At 42.0% G+C, this 18,840-nt stretch overlaps 1 protein-coding gene across 7 annotated transcripts in view; it reads right to left on the bottom strand.

Annotated features, from left to right (window-relative positions):
* Positions 1-10,005: 10,005 nt before the first annotated feature.
* Positions 10,006-18,840, bottom strand: part of RIMKLB (ribosomal modification protein rimK like family member B) — a 66,681-nt gene continuing 57,846 nt past the window's right edge. For 3 of the 7 annotated variants that reach the window (XM_066614440.1, XM_066614438.1, XM_066614445.1), the window contains 4 exons: positions 17,127-17,285; positions 12,782-12,811; positions 10,444-10,499; positions 10,006-10,161 (listed from right to left, as the gene is read on the bottom strand). The gene's annotated coding sequence lies outside the window, so the exon portion shown is untranslated. The other 4 variants (XM_066614439.1, XM_066614442.1, XM_066614443.1 and 1 more) reach the window with 4 other exon arrangements.

Genomic DNA, 18,840 nt, shown 5'->3' with positions numbered 1-18,840 from the left:
AGAATGCCGACAGGCATGTGGTGGACCAGGTCGATGAACAAATTAACTTGCACTTCCCACGTCTTTCTAAGGAGTGTAAAGCAAGCTTTGCTGGTTCTTGACTGCTAGCTATGGCTAAAAGATTCAGCCTCAGTATTGTGAATGGGGCCATGCCTGGAGATCACCCAGGGGAATTTACTTTTATGGCATGAGCAAGGTGTAGCACTATTTATTACATCTTGGTCTGCAATGATTTACTTCCCTGGGTGGAAAGCCTTCAAGTATTCCCTGATTTAGATAGTAACCATCTACCCCTTTTACTGAGGTTGGCTTTGCCATCCCAATCAGTTCACTTCTAAGATCTGTGCATAACATCTATTAAGCCCTCAAAACATGAGGGATGACGTGTTAAGTGTACCTCCTGGCTTGATCAAAAGGCAAAGGCTTTTCTGGAGGATGAGAGTATGGTAGCATGTCAAATAATGTGCCATTATGAATAATTCTGGGGGAAACAATTTCTGGTCCCCGTATGAATAAATTATCTAGAGATTGAAATCTTTACTGGCACTGGAGCCCAGTTCACAACTTAATTAAGTGCGAAGGTACTCCAAAAGGTGGATCCACCCACAATGATGCAACTTTGCATTCCTTCTTTCTACTTCTGTTAAGTCAATTATTACTCAATTTTCTGATTATCTTTATATTGCAGAGATGCAAAGTTAAATCTGCTGTTCCTCTTAGAGCTGTTAATATATGAGCTGTGGAAACCCCCTTGTCAGGGGCAGACCATTTCTGTTCTTTGTTTGCTTACTTGTATTTATGTCTATACCTAATAAAGGTTAATGATGATGATATTTGCCCACTGCTGCTTGGAATTGTAGCACTGGGGTGGGGAAAGGAAGCACATTCCTTACATCCCAGTGCAGCATTCCTTTTCCTTCCATGCACCTCAGTGCCTTTCACCATGTTCACTGGCAGCATGTCCTACGTGGCAACAAAGATGGAGGTCCAGCTGAAGAAGGAAGAGCTTCTCAGGCAGCATCAATGACAGTGGCTTGGGGGTCAGTGGCAGTGTCACCCATCAGATAGTGAGCAGCTGCTGCCAGAGCAAAAGCACATGTTGCTGTTCTTGTGCACTCCCCCCCCCCCACCAATTCCCATCCCCAGTGGACGTGGAGCCAGATTCTTGTAAGTGTGGGCTTCTGGCAGAACAGAAGTCAGGGGAGAGGGATCCTTGAAGACAGGGATTTGAAAAGATAATGGGATTGGTGCAGTCACATTAAAATGGGGTGGATATGAATGGAAAGAAAGTTTGTGGACTACCTTGTAGCATGGTTGATGTGCTGGCAAGTATATTTCAGCCTTCCCCCCCCCCCCAAAAAAAAAGCAAACAAAAAAACACAGCTGCAATGGAGGAATAAAAGCATTATCCAAGTCAAATGAGGGATATAAATGTGGGGAAGAGTGGACACACACTATACTACATTTCTTAAATGAAAGTCACATAAAAGTCTAAATTTGCTGGGTTGTGACATTTACATTTTTGTTTCAATACCCCTCAACTAATTAGTTTTTGCTAGTCACCAGTACCAGATGGCCAGATACTTTTTTAAACACTGGGTTTGCTTGCAATTGAAAATGAAATTGCTTTGTGTTTTTCACAAGACAAGGGTTGTTTGCAAATGTTCAGACTTGGGTTTTTATGTTCCCAGCTGCCAGATGGTGACTTGTTTCTGTAAAGGTCACATTTAAATGGTGTGTGTCCTGTTCTTGGGTTCTTCTAACTTAGAAATTCTTAGCCAAATTGATTGCTCAAGTGAGGACTCTAGACCACAGGGTATTGACATGCATATATTAGCTGGCCCATTTCAGCAACCAAGGAACACAACCCTATATTAACCCTATAGTGATAGCAATCCTATCACTGGTGCAGTGGCTGATTCTTTGAGTGCTTACTTTGAGGGAGAGAGACTGCAAGTGCCAAATAGGCAACAAACTCATAATATTCTTAATTTAAATTATGAGCAAAAGACTATTTTCAAGGGCAAGAGAGCTCACCTGAAAATATATATATATATAGTGCAAGCTGGGTGCACTGAAATGAGTGAGGGAGATGTAGAGGAGGTTCTGGTGTTAGATTTGGGTCTAAAAGATCCATGTTCATTTCCCTGCTCAGCTATGAAGCTTCTTGGGTGAGCTTGGGCCAGTCATTGTATCTTAGCCTAACCAACCTCACAGGGTTGTTGTGAGGACAAAAGGAGGGAAGAAAGCAGGTACACCACCCTGAGAACCTAGGACAAAGGGTAGTAGAAAAATGTGAAAGGTGGAATTATGGAGATGTGGCTCTCGGCAGGTAAAAGCCAATTCTATGCTTGGGATCATTAGGAAGGGTATTGAGAACAAAACGGCTAATATTATAATGCCGTTGTACAAATCGATGGTAAGGCCACACCTGGAGTATTGTGTCCAGTTCTGGTCGCCGCATCTCAAAAAAGACATAGTGGAAATGGAAAAGGTGCAAAAAAGGTGCAAAAGAGAGCGACTAAGCTGATTACGGGGCTGAGGCACCTTCCTTATGAGGAAAGGCTACGGCGTTTGGGCCTCTTCAGCCTAGAAAAGAGACGCTTGAGGGGGGACATGATTGAGACATATAAAATTATGCAGGGGATGGACAGAGTGGATAGGGAGATGCTCTTTACACTCTCACATAATACCAGAACCAGGGGACATCCACTAAAATTGAGTGTTGGGCGGGTTAGGACAGACAAAAGAAAATATTTCTTTACTCAGCGCGTGGTCAGTCTGTGGAACTCCTTGCCACAGGATGTGGTGCTGGCGTCTAGCCTAGACGCCTTTAAAAGGGGATTGGACGAGTTTCTGGAGGAAAAATCCATTATGGGGTACAAGCCATGATGTGTATGCGCAACCTCCTGATTTTAGGAATGGGTTAAGTCAGAATGCCAGATGTAGGGGAGAGCACCAGGACGAGGTCTCTTGTTATCTGGTGTGCTCCCTGGGGCATTTGGTGGGCCGCTGTGAGATACAGGAAGCTGGACTAGATGGGCCTATGGCCTGATCCAGTGGGGCTGTTCTTATGTTCTTATGTTAATGGTTGTGTGAAAGGCCCCTTTAAACCTGCAGGGGCTCTCATTCTCCCTGATGAGCAGCAGCACCATGTGCAAGCATTCAGAGCAGAGACATTTGATCTTTGTAATTAATGCTGACAAATAAACACCTCCTGGTGGTCCCCCCCCCCCCTAAATGAATGAGCAAGAAATATTCATGGCTCTGAGTGCTAGAAAGAAAAGCCAGACGTTCTCTGTGTTCTGCAAAATGCTGCCAATTTCCCACTCCCCTGGAATTACTCTCCTTTTATCCTCCTTCCTCCCCAGAAAGTTCAAGGTGCTTTCTTTCCACAGTGCTTTCAAGGTGGTGGATTGCAACATGGAGGTCTGCCTTGTTCCTTGGAAAGTACTGATGAACCAGGTGATTAAAAAGAACTGCTGCATCTTGTGCCTATCCCTCTCCCTCGGTGCTTTCATGTTTCTCCCCCCCCCCCACCTGCTTTGTAGCACATCTGGAGAAGATAATGGATGAAAGGACTGTGGAGAAACACAATGACCTGTGACTGCTTTCTTAGCCATTTGAAAGGGGCAGAGCACATCTCCAGGGTGCCACCTGGCAGCCCCAGGGTTGACTGTTACAGCTAGCTGAGCTCACCACAAACTGTTCATACACTATGGGAGTAGAAGTTTTTGCTTCTGTTTCCACAAGCAGGGTCAAATTTATAGTGGATTTACTTGTTTAACTGATCATTATCACTTACTTCTGCCTATAAAGGAAAGCAACAAATTGTACATGGAGGGTGGTTTGCAGGAGAGAGAAAATAGCAGTGACAAGTAAGGCAAGCCTGCATCCCATGCACACCATCACCAGCCCAAACAACCTGCAGTGTCTTGTTTTCTTAGGGCATCTGTCAAATCATTACTGAAAACAGGTAGGTACAGGGTGGATACAGGTCACTGCTCTCAGGTAGTAGCAAAGATGGTATAACCACTTGGTGAGCCGGTCTCATCTATATTGTCTGCCAAGAGGAGACTTACCACATGTTTACACTTGAACAGAAATCCAGAGGATGCAGCAGAGAGCGGCAAGAATCTCCTTCTCATTTGACAGGTTGATGACCAGGTGAGCAAGTGGTTATAACTATAATTATAGTCATGATTCACCACTTAGCAAATTGTCATCTGTATTGACAGGCAGCAGAGTCACTACACAACTGCAGTGCAGGTTGTATGTTCACCCAAAATAAGATCAGACACAAGAACCCTCCAGTCTGTGGGTCAGCTGTGACAGACTTTCTATTGGGCTCTCACTGTTGTCCATCCCGTCCCCCTTAGAGCCACTTCACCCATTACACCTAAAAATGTCATGTGTGAATGAGACAAACACAGGTTTGCAGTTACAAAGGACTGGCTGCAGTTCCCTGCTGAATGTACGTTTGGCCAACACAGGTTTGGTACAGGTCCCTAATGGTGGCAGTGAAATTTATTGCAGGTCTCACTTTTACTGACTCTTGAAAGATCCATAGGAAAGCATTCCATATGAAACAAACAGCAAAGAAACACATGCGGATGTAAGATTCAGTATCTAACATCTTATATGAGATCCCAGTGTGTGAACAGCAGTGGCGGGAAGGAAAAAATGTGCCCAGGATATTTGGGAAAAACTCCACCCCTGGACCCCATGACATTTTGTCCAAGATACAGTAGGGATAAACAACAAAGGTGAAAGTTCAAACTGTGCTGGAGGGGACATGAGCTAAAGAAGCAGAGGATTATGATTTTAGTGCAGCTGTCTGGTCACAGCACATGCCACAGATGCCTCTGTTTGGCCAAGTCACAACAATTTTCCAGAGCTTGACTGAATCAAACAGGGCCTTGGCTTCTCAGATATTCTCACTGCAATCCTGTGCATGTCAGACAGAAGCTCCATAGAATTCAGTGGGGCTCCCAGGGAAGTGTGCATCAAATTGCAGTCTTCATTTACAATTGAGGCTGTGGTAATGATGATCTCAAAGAGGTTGGACTTCCCCCATGGACAGGAGTAACAATGTCCTGTGGACTCTGGCCTCCAGTGGCATTATCATCACAAATTGCCATGGGTTGCCCAACATGACTGTCAAAAGAGGCAAATTGCAGAAGGGTCGCTTATTTATTTTGTGGAGGATCACATACGAGTGCCACAGGCAACATCTCTCAATTCACGTTCTTTTCACCCCACTTTCAACATTTTTTACTCTGTACCTGTAAACATGAGCATCCACCTGTCTGTCACACACCCAATATGGTAGGCTCTAGCTCACAAAAGTTTATACTTCTGATAGTCTTTAAGATGTCAAATTACTTTTGTTTGATTTTTATTGTCTTTTTAATGCATGACTACAAAGGTTTTATAAATATTAAAACCCATATATACACACACATATGTTGGAGCAGCTGCATTTTCCTAGGGTTCCTGACTCATACATAATTGTGAGCATTGGCCTTTGCTTCCTAATTTATTGTCTGCACTTTGAACTATCTCAGACTTAAGAGTTCATCCCATTTCCAAAATCATTCCATCTTTCAGGACTCCCCATCCCTAAACCCTGCACAGACACAGCCCTATTCCATTGACATATCTGTGTAGAACTCAATGTGCAAAAGTCTGCCCCTGGCTGCCACAGGTACAGGCCTAGGCTCAGTGCAGAGGTTCTGATTAACATGTGGAGATTGAAGGGGTGAGCAGATGGCATGGTGACATCTCTTTCCAGATGTTCAATCCACCCAGAAGTTCAGAGGGGGGAATCCAGATCAGGAGCAAGACAGGGTAAAGAGTAAAATCCAGCCCTGATCTCCCTTCCCCTTGGTTGCTATTTAAGTTATAAGGCCATCAGCCCTTGCCACAGGTTTAACATAAAGTCTAGTTTGGCTCTGAAGGGTAGAAACCAAGCAGCTTTTTCCTTCAGCAGCTGTTTGCAGTCATCCCTGTAGGTTCCAGAAAGCGAGAACAAAGACAAGGCAGTCTATCACTTCTTGTCTTCCAGAACCAGTACACCAATCAGAGACCCAGCATTTGCAATCCCACCTTTCACAGTGGCAGTCAGCCAGCATATTAATAATTTGCTCATTCAAACCATGTTCTCTTTTCAAATCTCAGGGGTAGGGGGCTGAAAAGTCCAGCAAAATTCAGATGCTGGCAGGCTCTGCACATGACCAAATAGCTTCTGAGAAGTGCCTCCACCCATAATGTTTTGATGGGCTCCACTCAGAGCATTCCCAGAATCTGTGCTGATTCCACTCCTGATATATCATATTTCCTCATTCTCCCTCCTCCTTAATGGAAGAGAGGGCCCAGCACAGATTGAGAACAGGAACCTACAAGACTAACTGTTCTCAGATAGGTACCTTATTAACTAACAGCAGTGGAAGGCTAGGAGGTAGCTCCTCATTAGGAATGATCAACAAGTGCGATAGCCCTTTATTGAACAAACAAGGAAAACATTTCAGGAACCTAGTATTCTCTAGTAAATACCATTTAGTTGAATAGTATTGAAGTATTCCAATGCATCATTCTACATGTAAGTAGACCAAGCCTCAGTTATCTCTGAAGCTCCTTCATGATTACAGCATGTCTTTCAACATTGTTGGTTTTATTTCCCTATGCTGATTTGAAAAGTATTAGTGGCTATGAGTACTCAGGTTCAATTAGTTGGTCATTAACAAAAGGACTGTGAAAACAAACAGCTATTGAATGAAGAGACAAGCTGCTTATAAACCACTACCTTAAACATCTTAATTGTGCAAGAGCGGTGTTTCCCAATCTGTCAGCTTTGGCTCCCCAAGGAGCTGTAGGAATCAGCCTGGGAAGCCTTGGAATCCTTGTGAAAAACCCACCACCCTATACAATGTATAGGATTGTAGCCCTAATAGGGAGCTGCAACCAATGGCCCAGTAGGTCAAGGGAGCTGCAAGTAAAAAGTTTGGGAACCACTGTGCAAGAAGTGTTAGGCAGTAATTAATCTAAGTAAACAAAACTTGGGGAGATATCCCTAAAAATGGAATTTTTTACTGTAAATCCTTTGAGTAGAACAGAGGTAGCGATGATATTAATGCCAGACTAATCTAGAAAGAGTAGACAAAAAAGCAGTGTTTACATAAACACTGAACAGATTAAACATTGAACAGATTAAACCTGGAGAATTGACTTCTGTGTCTGCCCATAGCTGATTAACAGTTAGTCTTGGCAAGAAAAATAGTTCAGTATGATTTTAACTCTCCATGTTGCATTACAGTTTACAACGATAAAATGAAAACGTTGTACAACTTTACAGAGGATGAGTGATAGTGATGGTCAGTAGAGGTAGCCGAAGACGACTCCAGATAATTGAAAGGTTGTTTGAATGAACAGTGTGGCATGCTCCGTTTTTTTCCCCTGTGCGACATGTTTTTTTCCACACATCTCAAAGATGAGACAAATTTCATCAAAGATCTAAAAAAAGGTTTTGCAGCTGGAAAGCTGAAAGTGTTGGAGGGAACAAGCATTTATTGTTCTTTTGGAAAACAGATGCTGCTATAAAGATTAGCTTGGAAGCAAGGTGGGGTAGAGGGGAAATAGTCAAGGCACCTAGAGATTAGTCCTCCCTCCCTTGTTCTCTGTTTCACTTTTCTTACTGGTCAGTCTGAGATTTACTGGGAGATTGGTGGTCTTCTGTTGCCACTACCAAGGCTTGATTTGCCACAAGTAGCAAATAAAGCAATTTCCCTGATGTGTGTAAAAGCTATGTTTTCCTGGAGTCTGGTTTCATCATTGCATGGTGAGTGGGTGCCCCTTTCAAAAAGTAGCAGCTGTTTTTAAGTGTATGACCTTAAAAAATCTTGGGTTGATCATGCCATAGGCCTTACCTGTCCCTTGACTCGATCCAGTGGGTTGGGATACCCAATTAACTGCTGCATGCCAATCCAGAAGCACTGGTTCTTTTGTCATAACTTGACCCAAATGGTGAAGGCAAGCAACCTCTCCCAATGATCTGTCAGCTATGCCATGCTGTGGTGTGTATCCCCATGGCAATGAATTAAAATAATTTCAGGGAAGCATTCCAGGATAACAGCTACTGATCAGGACAGCACAATTATACCAAGGATACTACACAATTGCTCAGAAATAGGTTCCATTTAGTTCAATGGGGCTTACTTCCAGATAATAGCATATAAGATTGCAGCCTAAATTACTGTGCCCTCTCCTCACAAGAAACATACACTGTCGGCATGTCCAACCACTTCATGCTGGGAGCAGCATCTTCTGGAAACATTATTCTCTCCTCTCTCTAGAATTTTGATTTTAAACTTTGCTTGTTTCATGTGCTACTGCTTTGTTCTGTTGGTTCTTAATTTTGTTGTTAGCTTAAGGCTGCAATCCTAACCATACTTTCCTGAGAGTAAGCCCCATTGAACAAAACAGGACTTACTTCTGATAGAGCTGGTTAGGCTACTGTCCTAAAATATTTTTGTTCTCATACTTTGTAAGCAGTTTTTTTGTAAATGAAAAGCAAGATATAACTTAAATAATCTGAAAACTGTTCTAACTGAGTCATTGCTAGAGAAAGTGATTAGAAAATGTGGGAAAACAAGTAATTAGACAGCAGAAAGAGACAAGGAGGCAGAAACAAATCATAAGGACCCATTTTCAGGTCAACAAGACAGAAGCTGGACAACGAGCTTGGAGTTGGTATAAAGCAACAAGGTATGTTATGTAACAGAAGCAGTGAGTAAAACAAGGTGCCAGAAAGGATGAAGGACTTGGGATCATACAGCTTCAGTAGTTCCACAGCTAACAGACCTCAAACTGCAGTCAGCACCTGACCTCTCAACATTGTTAGCCTTCCACAAGCTGGAACTCGCATATGTTGAAGGGAAAGACAACAGGGAAAGATAAAGAATGTAAGAGCCCTACTTGATCAATTTGATACCAAAAGTATGCTTGCCAGCACAAAGAGCTTTATCTCTTGCAGGGAAAGATAAATAACATACATATCAGTATGTTTCATCTCACTCCTACCCCCCCCATTAGCATTTCAGCAATAAAAGTAAAAAAGAAAATGAGCACCCTTTGTGAACAGTTTCACCAAAGATTCATCCTCCCCGCCCCCCAAAAAGAAGCCTTTGCTGAGGCAACTGGAAATAGGATTACTGCATACAAAAAGGAACAAATGTGTGCTTATGTTGGTGTCCTTTCCTCTAAGTACTCTGGTTGCCTCATAGGATTTTTCAAATCTGTGAAAACATGAGACTGGCTCATGGTCTCCTGTCTTCAGCTCCTACTTCTTTACTCAGTTCTGAGATACAGCTGTCACCCCAGCAAGTCATTAGGTTCAATCTCAAGTTTTGTTTGGACAAGTAGGCATTCTCAAGTATGGTGTCCTCAGACAAATCATTCAGTGGCAACTCAAAGGGATTTGATTCATTCTGTGCCTCCAAATAAATTCTGGGCCACTCTAGAGTTTACATCCATGAAATCAACATGAGCCACCTCTCAGGACATAGTAGCAGTTGGGAAGACCTGATGGTGGTACTTGCAGTACCAATACACATGCATGGTTACATCTGGGTACAGGCTTGATAATACAAAGGAATGAACTTGACTGAGGAGTCAACATAAATGCCCAAACTTTAATTCCACCCCCCAGGGAAGAAAGGGAAATATGTAATATAAACATATTTAAAATATAGATCTTTTAAATATGCTTAAAATTCTTAAAATATGTATTTAAAATATAGATCCAATTTATCTTTTCAGCAGTGGGTTTGATTATGTAGCGGATTTTCTATTTTTGAATGTTTTGGCATTTTAAAAAGTCTTAGTGAAGCAGTAAAACAAAGATGCAAGTTAGCACCAGTGTTTTGCTGCTTGCAGTTTAATCCTACTATAGGATAAAATCAGCTGTATTTTAATGAACATAGGTATAGAAAAGATGCACCACACAAATTAAAAATTAACATTTTATTGACTTCCATTATGTGAAGAGTGCATTACCACCACTGCTGCCATTCAGTCTCCGGATATTATGACTCTCAGAACTCAAAGGGCAAGGAACAAAACCCATAAGAAGGGAAAGGAAGGCTTCTTGATGCTTCAAAGATCCTACAGATTAAGTCAGAGAGATAGAGGGTTACCATATTATGTGGCTCAGGAACTGGAGGGGGGGAGGGAAAGGAGAAATGGAGAGACAAGTATCACAAAACCACCATCACAGTAGTAGGCTTCTTTGTTGGTAGCCACCAGAGCCTCATCAGGAATACTGACTAGCCTTCGAGATAGGTCTTCATCATCATCAGTGAAGGGAGGGGAGAAGAAAGAGGCACAGTAGAGAATATGAGCTGAGATTGAAAGCATGCAGCTACCACTGCCCTCCCTGTGTGTTACCTGTCCTGTGGTGAGAGGATTTTGGTCTCCAAAGCTGTTCTTCTAACATCCAAATTCTGTGAAAACATTTAATAGAAAGGATATATGTCCATAAGCGGTTTCACAGGATCTTAACAGTTCTCTATTCCTTTGCTATTCCCAAAGCTTGGCTCTGAAATTGCCATTTGGAACAGAAACATTTCTGGAATTCAGGGTAAGACGGCTTTGTCTCCCATACCTCACCCTTCTGACATTTTGCTCACACCTTTCCAAAAGTTGGTCATCAGGACATGGTTACAGTGCTGGTGTGGTTTCTGTTACCCATTTATTTGTGGGAAAGGTGGGGCTATGTGGAATCTGAAAAGTGAAAACACCTTGGAAGGGATTGTCCGTTCTTGTATCAAATGAACTTGCAGTGTTTGCTAATCTTTGCAGATTGGCTATATGATCTGACATCTCTTTAAGTAAAAATTCCAAATCCAAGTTTAATAAACATCTCATGAGTGGAATAAATTATGCAGATTACACAAATTATGCAGTCTGCAATTTTTTTTCTTGTATATGAGGGGAGCTAAAGCACTGTACCCTACCTTCTGAACTAAGAGAAAGTGCTTGAAATAACAGAGTAAGTAAAATTAGATGGGGAAAGGGAGTATTTCATTCTCTCACCCACACATACAGTTTTATGTCAATGCTGAATTTACGCAGATTGCACAGTTTATTTACCTTGTGATAAACTTATCAGGCTAGAATTTTTGGATCTCTGCATTTGTGCTCTAACCCAACCCCAAATTTAAACACAACTACTATATACATGTCAATAAAATACAAATGGCTGCTACATCACATCTCATTTGGCCTTGTCACAGAAAGGTCAGTCTGAATGGAAGAGTAACTTTCACACAGAAGGTAGGAACATAAGAGGCTACATGCCAGTAGCAAGGGCTGGGCAAAGTACACTTTGAAAAGAAACAGGGGTAGTTGGCAAACAAAGTGGTGAAAGGCTGAGAAGAGGGCCTAAGAGGCAGGGTAGCAAGAGGACATGGTCTCAAGATGGTTGAAGGAAGGTGAAAGCGTAAGAATTTGGATTGTTTATATCCTGCTTTTTTTCTGTGGTGGAACTCAAGGTAGCATACAAAGGAATCTTGGGCAGTCTCCCATGCAGGCATTAACCAAAACCAATTGCTTAACTGCAGCAAGGTTACTATATCATGTCTTTAGACTGCCTAGAGTCCCTGCAAAAGTAATGGGTGGAAAATGAGGAGGTTTGATACAAAGTGGAGCAAAAGGAAATATTGGCATGTGAAAAGGAGGAAAATCAGGTTAAGCAAAGCAGAAAAGCACTGAGAGATAGGAGAAGCTGTATGCTGTTGGCAAGGAGCTCTAGATACTGGAGAAACTGTGAGGAAGAGGAGCAAAGTGACAATGTGGGGAAGGGTTGAACTTCACATATTAAATCAACCAGTAAAATGTCAGGTTGCAGAACTGTGGTGCTCTACATATTGTAGCTATACGGGCCGGGGGGGCCTTTATTCACAGAATCAGTTATTTGCAGATTAGGGTCACGGAGCCCACTGTACAAGCCCCCTCTGAGCTCAGGAGAGGCTGTGAACATCTGTCTGCGGACTCTGCCGGGCTCAGACTGAGCCCAGGAGTTGAAATATTGCAACTTCTGGTTTCACGGAGAAATGGAAGTTGTGCTATTTCAACTCCCAAGCTCAGTCTGATCCTGGTAGAGGCTGTGGATGGATGTGTGCCCTTCTGAAGCTCAGGAGCCCTTCTGAAGGGGAGAGGAGCCCAGCTCCCCTCCTCTCTGGAGGGTCCAGGCTGCGGGGACGGGTGTTCGCTCATATCTGCAGTTTCAACTATCCACAGGCGGTTCTGGAATAGAACTCTCATGGATAAGGGTACACACCTGTAATTTCAAAGATAAACATTTGCCTGAGGATAGAGAGTCCCTGACTCTTTCCCTACCCTTTTCTCTTAAAAGACATGAAAAAGAACAAGTCAGCCTTTATTGCAAAGGTCAACCTAGGGCTTGATACATAGTACTTAGGATAAAGCTACCTATGAGCTGCCTTGGGCATGTGCTCCAGCAGGGTATAAATTGTTTAAATAAAGTAAACTTGGAAACCTGCACTTATGCCAAATAGCTGCACAGCAGCATGATGCTGCAATCTGTAGTAGAAAAGTGGCATGGGAGGAACTTTTCAGGTACACATACCTTTAGTGCACATAAACTTTGAAAAGCCAACAAAAGGATGCAGATATTCAAGACAGCCATTTCAGTACATCCAGGTGCCCCTCCCCCCTTCAGCTTAGCTTTAGACTCCCAACCCCTCCTAGTAAGTTCACTCACTTCAAGATTAGGTTGAGATTCAAGAACCACCTGCAGAAGAAATACAAAATCCCAAGTTAAAAGTGAACAATTAAATAAAACCCTCCTAAACAACAACTTAAGAAATATTGCTTTAAAAAACTTGTTAGAAGTAAGTAAAAGCACCTTTATCAACAATACAGGCTGGAAAGAGAAAAGAGAATTCTGCCATCACATCAGAAATGGTTCGAATAGCAGGCGAAGATAGGAAGTAAAGCCTCTTTGTTATGAAGCTCGCTCCTGGACTGATGAACTTTTGCTTGCTGAGTTATTCCACCACAGAGCCCTCAAATGTGTGCTCTCCTACTATGAAAACCTCTCACGACTAATTTTTATTAGGTAAAGAATGTAGATCAAGTCTTTCCACAAAATGTGCCTAAGGCAACTTACATTAGTGCACTTGTTAGATATTGATTGAAATACAATTTTAGCCAATTAAACTATTAATAAAAACAACCAGCCAAATAAAAACAACCAGCAGCAAATAAAAGGTCATGATGTCTAGAGAGAGAGAGAGAGAGAGAGAGAGAGAGAGAGAGAGAGAGAGAGAGAGGACAAGTAACTATTTCTGGGAAAGTATTCCACAAATAGAGGCACTACTATAGGCCTACTATTTGAGGCAAGAGCAGGTCAGAGTTACTTAAGAAATGGGCAGGTTTCTACAGAAGATGGTCCTTCCAATATCCTGGTCCCAGGAAATATAAATCTTTAGAAGGTAAAAAATCAGCACTCTGAATTGCACCTGAAACAAGTTGGAAGTCAGGACAATTCTTTCAAACACTGGCAAAGATATTTATTATGGCAGATCCCTGATTAATAAACTAGTTGCCACATTCTGAACCAGTTGAAGTTCCTGAATGTTTTTCAAAGAGTGTCATACATAATTACATTACGTTAACCTGGATGTTGTTACCATAACCTGGATAACTTGTCAGATCATCCATTTCTAGGAAGAGATGCATCTGGTATACTCATGAGACTAGTTGAAAACTGCTCTATTCCATGGATGTTACATGAGGCTGGTTCAAGGTCAGATCCAACACTGCAATCCAGTTCTTTAAAATGGCGTACAACTCCATACTGTACAGGTTGCATGACACCTCCCTGATCAGCCTTACTACCCACCAACAGTATCTCCTTCTTGTCTGGATTAAGCCTCAGTTTCTTAGATCTCATTCAGTCCATTACTAGCATTCTTTCTGCTACATCTACTGCTGCATCTGGATTAGATGAAAACGAGTTGGATGTCATCAGCACACTGGATGACCTCATTCAGCAGTTTCATGTAAATGATGAACTGCCACCACCCACTCGAACGCATTATCCCAAAAGTCCTTTTTACAACAGACAAAATCAATATGCTCCTAGGAAAATAAGTTTAGGAGTGATATAGCATGCTGCTCCCCTATTCAGTGAGCCACTTATCACCTCCCACATCCAGACCATCACTTCCCTTCAGCAAAGGAACAAGGATCAGGTAAACAGGTTGCTCCTCTTCAAAGCACCCCACTGACATCCTCAGGCTGCAATCAATGGATCTCATCCAAGCAACTGTGGCAAAAAATGAATGCCCAGTGTTTCTGCTCTTCCAAATACAGCCTTGAAGTGAGAAAGGATGAGTGATTTTACTCTCAAAATGCCTGGCAAATACTACTAATACAGTGAGTGGCTGAGAATTCATTTGGCCTTCGGGGATCTATATTAAGTAGCTCTTTCACTGATCTTTCAGTTTATTTTATTTATTTAAAAGATTTCTACCCTGCCTTTTCTCTGCTGAAGCAGATGCCCAAGGCAGCTTACAATTTATAGATTATATAAAAATGAAGCAAAAAATGTTACTTCTTTATGTCACCATCACTCTATGATATGCTCTGTGGTTACGTTCATCCTAAATTTTTCTCTACTTACATTTTAGTTAATATGTCTGCTTCTTCAATTACCCAAAATTCCCTGGTATACTTTTTTTGTTTGCATTCTGTAGATAAGAGTGAGGAGGAAAAGCATGCTTGTAGATAACAGGAATGGCAAAATACTTTTGACAATGCTCCATTTCAGCACAACACTATTCTCTTTTGTCCAAGTTCAGTTTTTGTTCTGCACTGACACAGGAGTCAGTTTGCACACTGAGCACAGAAAGAAAGCTCACATATGTGTTGCAGCACAAGAGCATGTGGTTATTGATTTTAGGGTGCCCTCCTTATTGTAGGCTTACTTTTTCAGCAGCGTAAGATAAATACAGGCATGCCCCTGTATGCATAGGGGTTCCGTTATGGAACCCCTGGTGGATATCCAAATCCATGGATGAGGGGAGGCTCCCCCACCCTCCAAAAGCAAGGGGAGCTGTGCTTCCCTTGTCTCTGGAGGCTTTCTGAGGTCCACAGTGGCTGCGGGCCTCCAGAAGGGGTACATGGGGGGCCCCATGGATCCAATCCACGGTTAAATGAAGCCACAGATACCGGATCAACAGATACAGGACCCCTCTATATTACCTGAAGCGTAGTCCCTGTAAACAGATTCACCGTTTTTATATACTTCCTTTCCTGAAACACAGGGTCTGCTAATGGCCAAGTCAACTCTGCTCTTGAGCAGAGAAGCATCAATTTTACCCCAATTTATTTTAGACAAGCAAAGAACTCTTGAAGAGCAAGGGACCGCATTTTAACCATATACAGATCAGATACACACACGTTTAGCATGAACAAAATTTGCTTCATGGAACCATATGAATACTAGCAGCAACTGCAGAAACCATGTTCATGAAAAGATCAGAGACGTTTGTATTGAGCTGAGAGGTTGTATTTACTGCACATTGTTAACTCTCTTGTTTAACTCTCAAATTATCTGTAACTTAACTGTCATGCAACAATAACCATGAAGAAGTTTTTTAAAAAAATTCTCTTAAAGGAATTGTGTGTGCAAATAGAACTGATTTCCTACCTACTTCACTACTGAGTTTCAAAATGGATGTTGCAAAGACTTGTAGGAACTTAAGAACAGCCCCACTGGATCAGGCCATAGGCCCATCTAGTCCAGCTTCCTGTATCTCACAGAGGCCCACCAAATGCCCCAGGGAGCACACCAGATAACAAGAGACCTCATCCTGGTGCCCTCCCTTGCATCTGGCCTTCTGACATAGCCCATTTCTAAAATCAGGAGGTTGCGCATACACATCATGGCTTGTACCCTGTAATGGATTTTTCCTCCAGAAACTTGTCCAATCCCCTTTTAAAGGCGTCCAGGCCAGACGCCATCACCACATCCTGCGGCAAGGAGTTCCACAGACTGACCACACGCTGAGTAAAGAAATATTTTCTTTTGTCTGTCCTATCCCTCCCAACACTCAATTTTAGTGGATGTCCCCTGGTTCTGGTGTTATGTGAGAGTGTAAAGAGCATCTCTCTATCCACTTTATCCTTCCCATGCATAATTTTGTATGTCTCAATCATGTCCCCCCTCAGGCATCTCTTTTCTAGGCTGAAGAGGTCCAAACGCCATAGCCTTTCCTCATAAGGAAGGTGCCCCAGCCCCGTAATCATCTTAGTCGCTCTCTTTTGCACCTTTTCCATTTCCACTATTTCCTTTTTGAGATGTGGCGACCAGAACTGGACACAATAATCCAGGTGTGGCCTTACCATCGATTTGTACAACGGCATTATAATATTAGCCGTTTTGTTCTCAATACCTTTTCTAATGATCCCAAGCATAGAATTGGCCTTCTGTAAGGAAAATGCTTAATACCACAGAAATCTTATCAATTTGTTTCAATATTACATTCGCTTGCTTCTCATCTTATTCAGTTACTGATATCCTAATGATCATTATTTTGATTTTTCCTATTACATACAGGACTGTGAGGCCAAAGAGTCAATGCTATTACCTTCCTCAAGAGTCAAGAAGCTGGGTCACAGATTCACAAGATCACAGATTAAATTTCATGTTCCCTTTATGTTGTAAGAAAACTGTCTCAGTCTCATTTCCTCCAACTCAAAGTATATGAGAAGTGTCAATACTGGAGGAAACTTCCTTAGAAATGGAACTGACAAGCACATATATAAAGCAAAAATTTTGGGAAGCAACTACAAGGATTAACACAAGAGAGTTACAACCACAGAGCAATCCTACGATCAAATGCTCAGAAAGAAACTTCAATAATTACATATCACGAAAGGGTGCCACTGAGTAGATTATAAATAAAGCACAGAGCTCACACAGGCCTCCACAGTGACTTCTAGTCATGAAAAACTCTTACGATGGCATTCCAGATTTAAAAATGTGCAGTTAAAACATCCATTATGGTGGATAAGAATTGACCAATAGTCAGACTCACCATGAAGATTGACAACTCAGGGAAGCTGCCTCGCATCTTTGCACGTTAACATCAGCTAATGTTTTCGAATCCATCTCTCCCCACATGGCAGCATTCTCAGTTCACAGGTGCCATCCTCATTAGTTTCTTCTTCTGCTGCCACCTACCAGTTTTATTACTCTGTTGCAGCACAAGGGTATATAGAAGAAGTTCTTGTTCAGCTTGCAGAAAAATCATACAATGAGGGTCCTTTTAAGGCACCAAGGCTTATTCCAAGCTCCTCCCCCAACATCCACCCCACACCCTTTATAAAAGCACTGGACAGAAGTGAACTCAGTAACAGGATCTGGAAGCCATCTCTGCAGATGGAACTATTTGGATAAAGGGCAGATTTGAAGAGGAGATTCAAATACTACCAGGTGTTAGAGCTGGTCGATCTCCAAACATTGTTAAGATGTGTTCAGCTGCATGGCTGGCTGAATTAATTTACTTTCTAATTTATTAATTTACTCAGTATACTACTAGCTGCAGATCTGAAACTTATAGGCCTGAGCCAAATGGAACAATACAAAGAACAATTCTAGAATGATACAACATTAGGGCTACACTTAGTGTCCAAAAGGCAAAAATACCTTTTGGGGGGGGGGGGCAACAAAGTGTTCTCTGGACACAAATTGTCAAGTTCTATTCACAATCACTGTCTGCCCTATTACAGATGTTTCTGTCTCATCACTTTATTTCCTCTGAGGAGTGAATCAGGGCCCACATATTGACAGTGAGCGTACAGTGAGCGTATCACTTAGGAAAAACAGATCCCCCTTAAGACTCAGGGCTAGTCATACTGATTATTTTAACCAATCAGAAGTAAATTGCTTCTACAAGCTACAAAGTGCTTGCAAACTGATAGGAAAAGGAGATTATTCTGAGGATTGTCTCAACCCATTTTTGCCCAGCTTACAGGGGTACACATGCGATCCCTGTTGCTTATATGCAAAATTGGGCAGAAATGGCTTAAACTGTCAATTTGCAAGTGTTCTGCCAATTTAACAAGTACATCTGAGGGCATTCTGCAAAAATGCAAAGGATGGTTGTGCACATCATGTGGTGCATATGCCTCCTCTAAAGTCCTTGCAAATGGGCACAACATTTGGGACCAAATTGCAGAAACAGCTGCCCCACTAGCTCAAACTCTAGGCAAGTAGTTTTGCTCTATTTTGCAATGGCTACTGAAAAATCATCAAATGACAGATACATAAGGGAGAAAACCCTTGCCAGTGATGAGACATGGTTGTTTCTGAAAAGGAGAAGCAGTAGATGTGTTACATTTTATTTGTGAAGAGAAACATTCTGTACTTGGTTTGTTGCTGAAAAAAATCTTCAGATACAATACCACAGCAGAAGAACAATTTTTAAAAAGACAAGTCAGTTACTAACTTAAGTATATGGTGTGAAGTTGCATTGGCAAAGAAACATTTTTTCCTAGGTGGTGTGGAAAAAAAAAAGGAAGAACACCACTTTTTTGCAACATGTGTTCTCAAAAATGACACTGGAGAGTGTTTTATCTGAGGCTTTCTGCTGTTCCTAATTACAAAGTGTCAGAACTCCTTCAATACTCCTCGCAAATTTGCAAGGAGTTCTATTTCCATACAGGTCTTGAGCTGTTAAGGTGGTTTGCAAAAACACTGAGACATCATTAGAATCACTATTATTGACATGAGCATCATACTGAACAGCA

This window comes from Tiliqua scincoides, chromosome 2 (genome assembly GCF_035046505.1).
Source record: "Tiliqua scincoides isolate rTilSci1 chromosome 2, rTilSci1.hap2, whole genome shotgun sequence".
Classification (NCBI taxonomy): domain Eukaryota; kingdom Metazoa; phylum Chordata; class Lepidosauria; order Squamata; family Scincidae; genus Tiliqua; species Tiliqua scincoides.
This window is presented reverse-complemented; position numbering and strand designations above follow the sequence as displayed.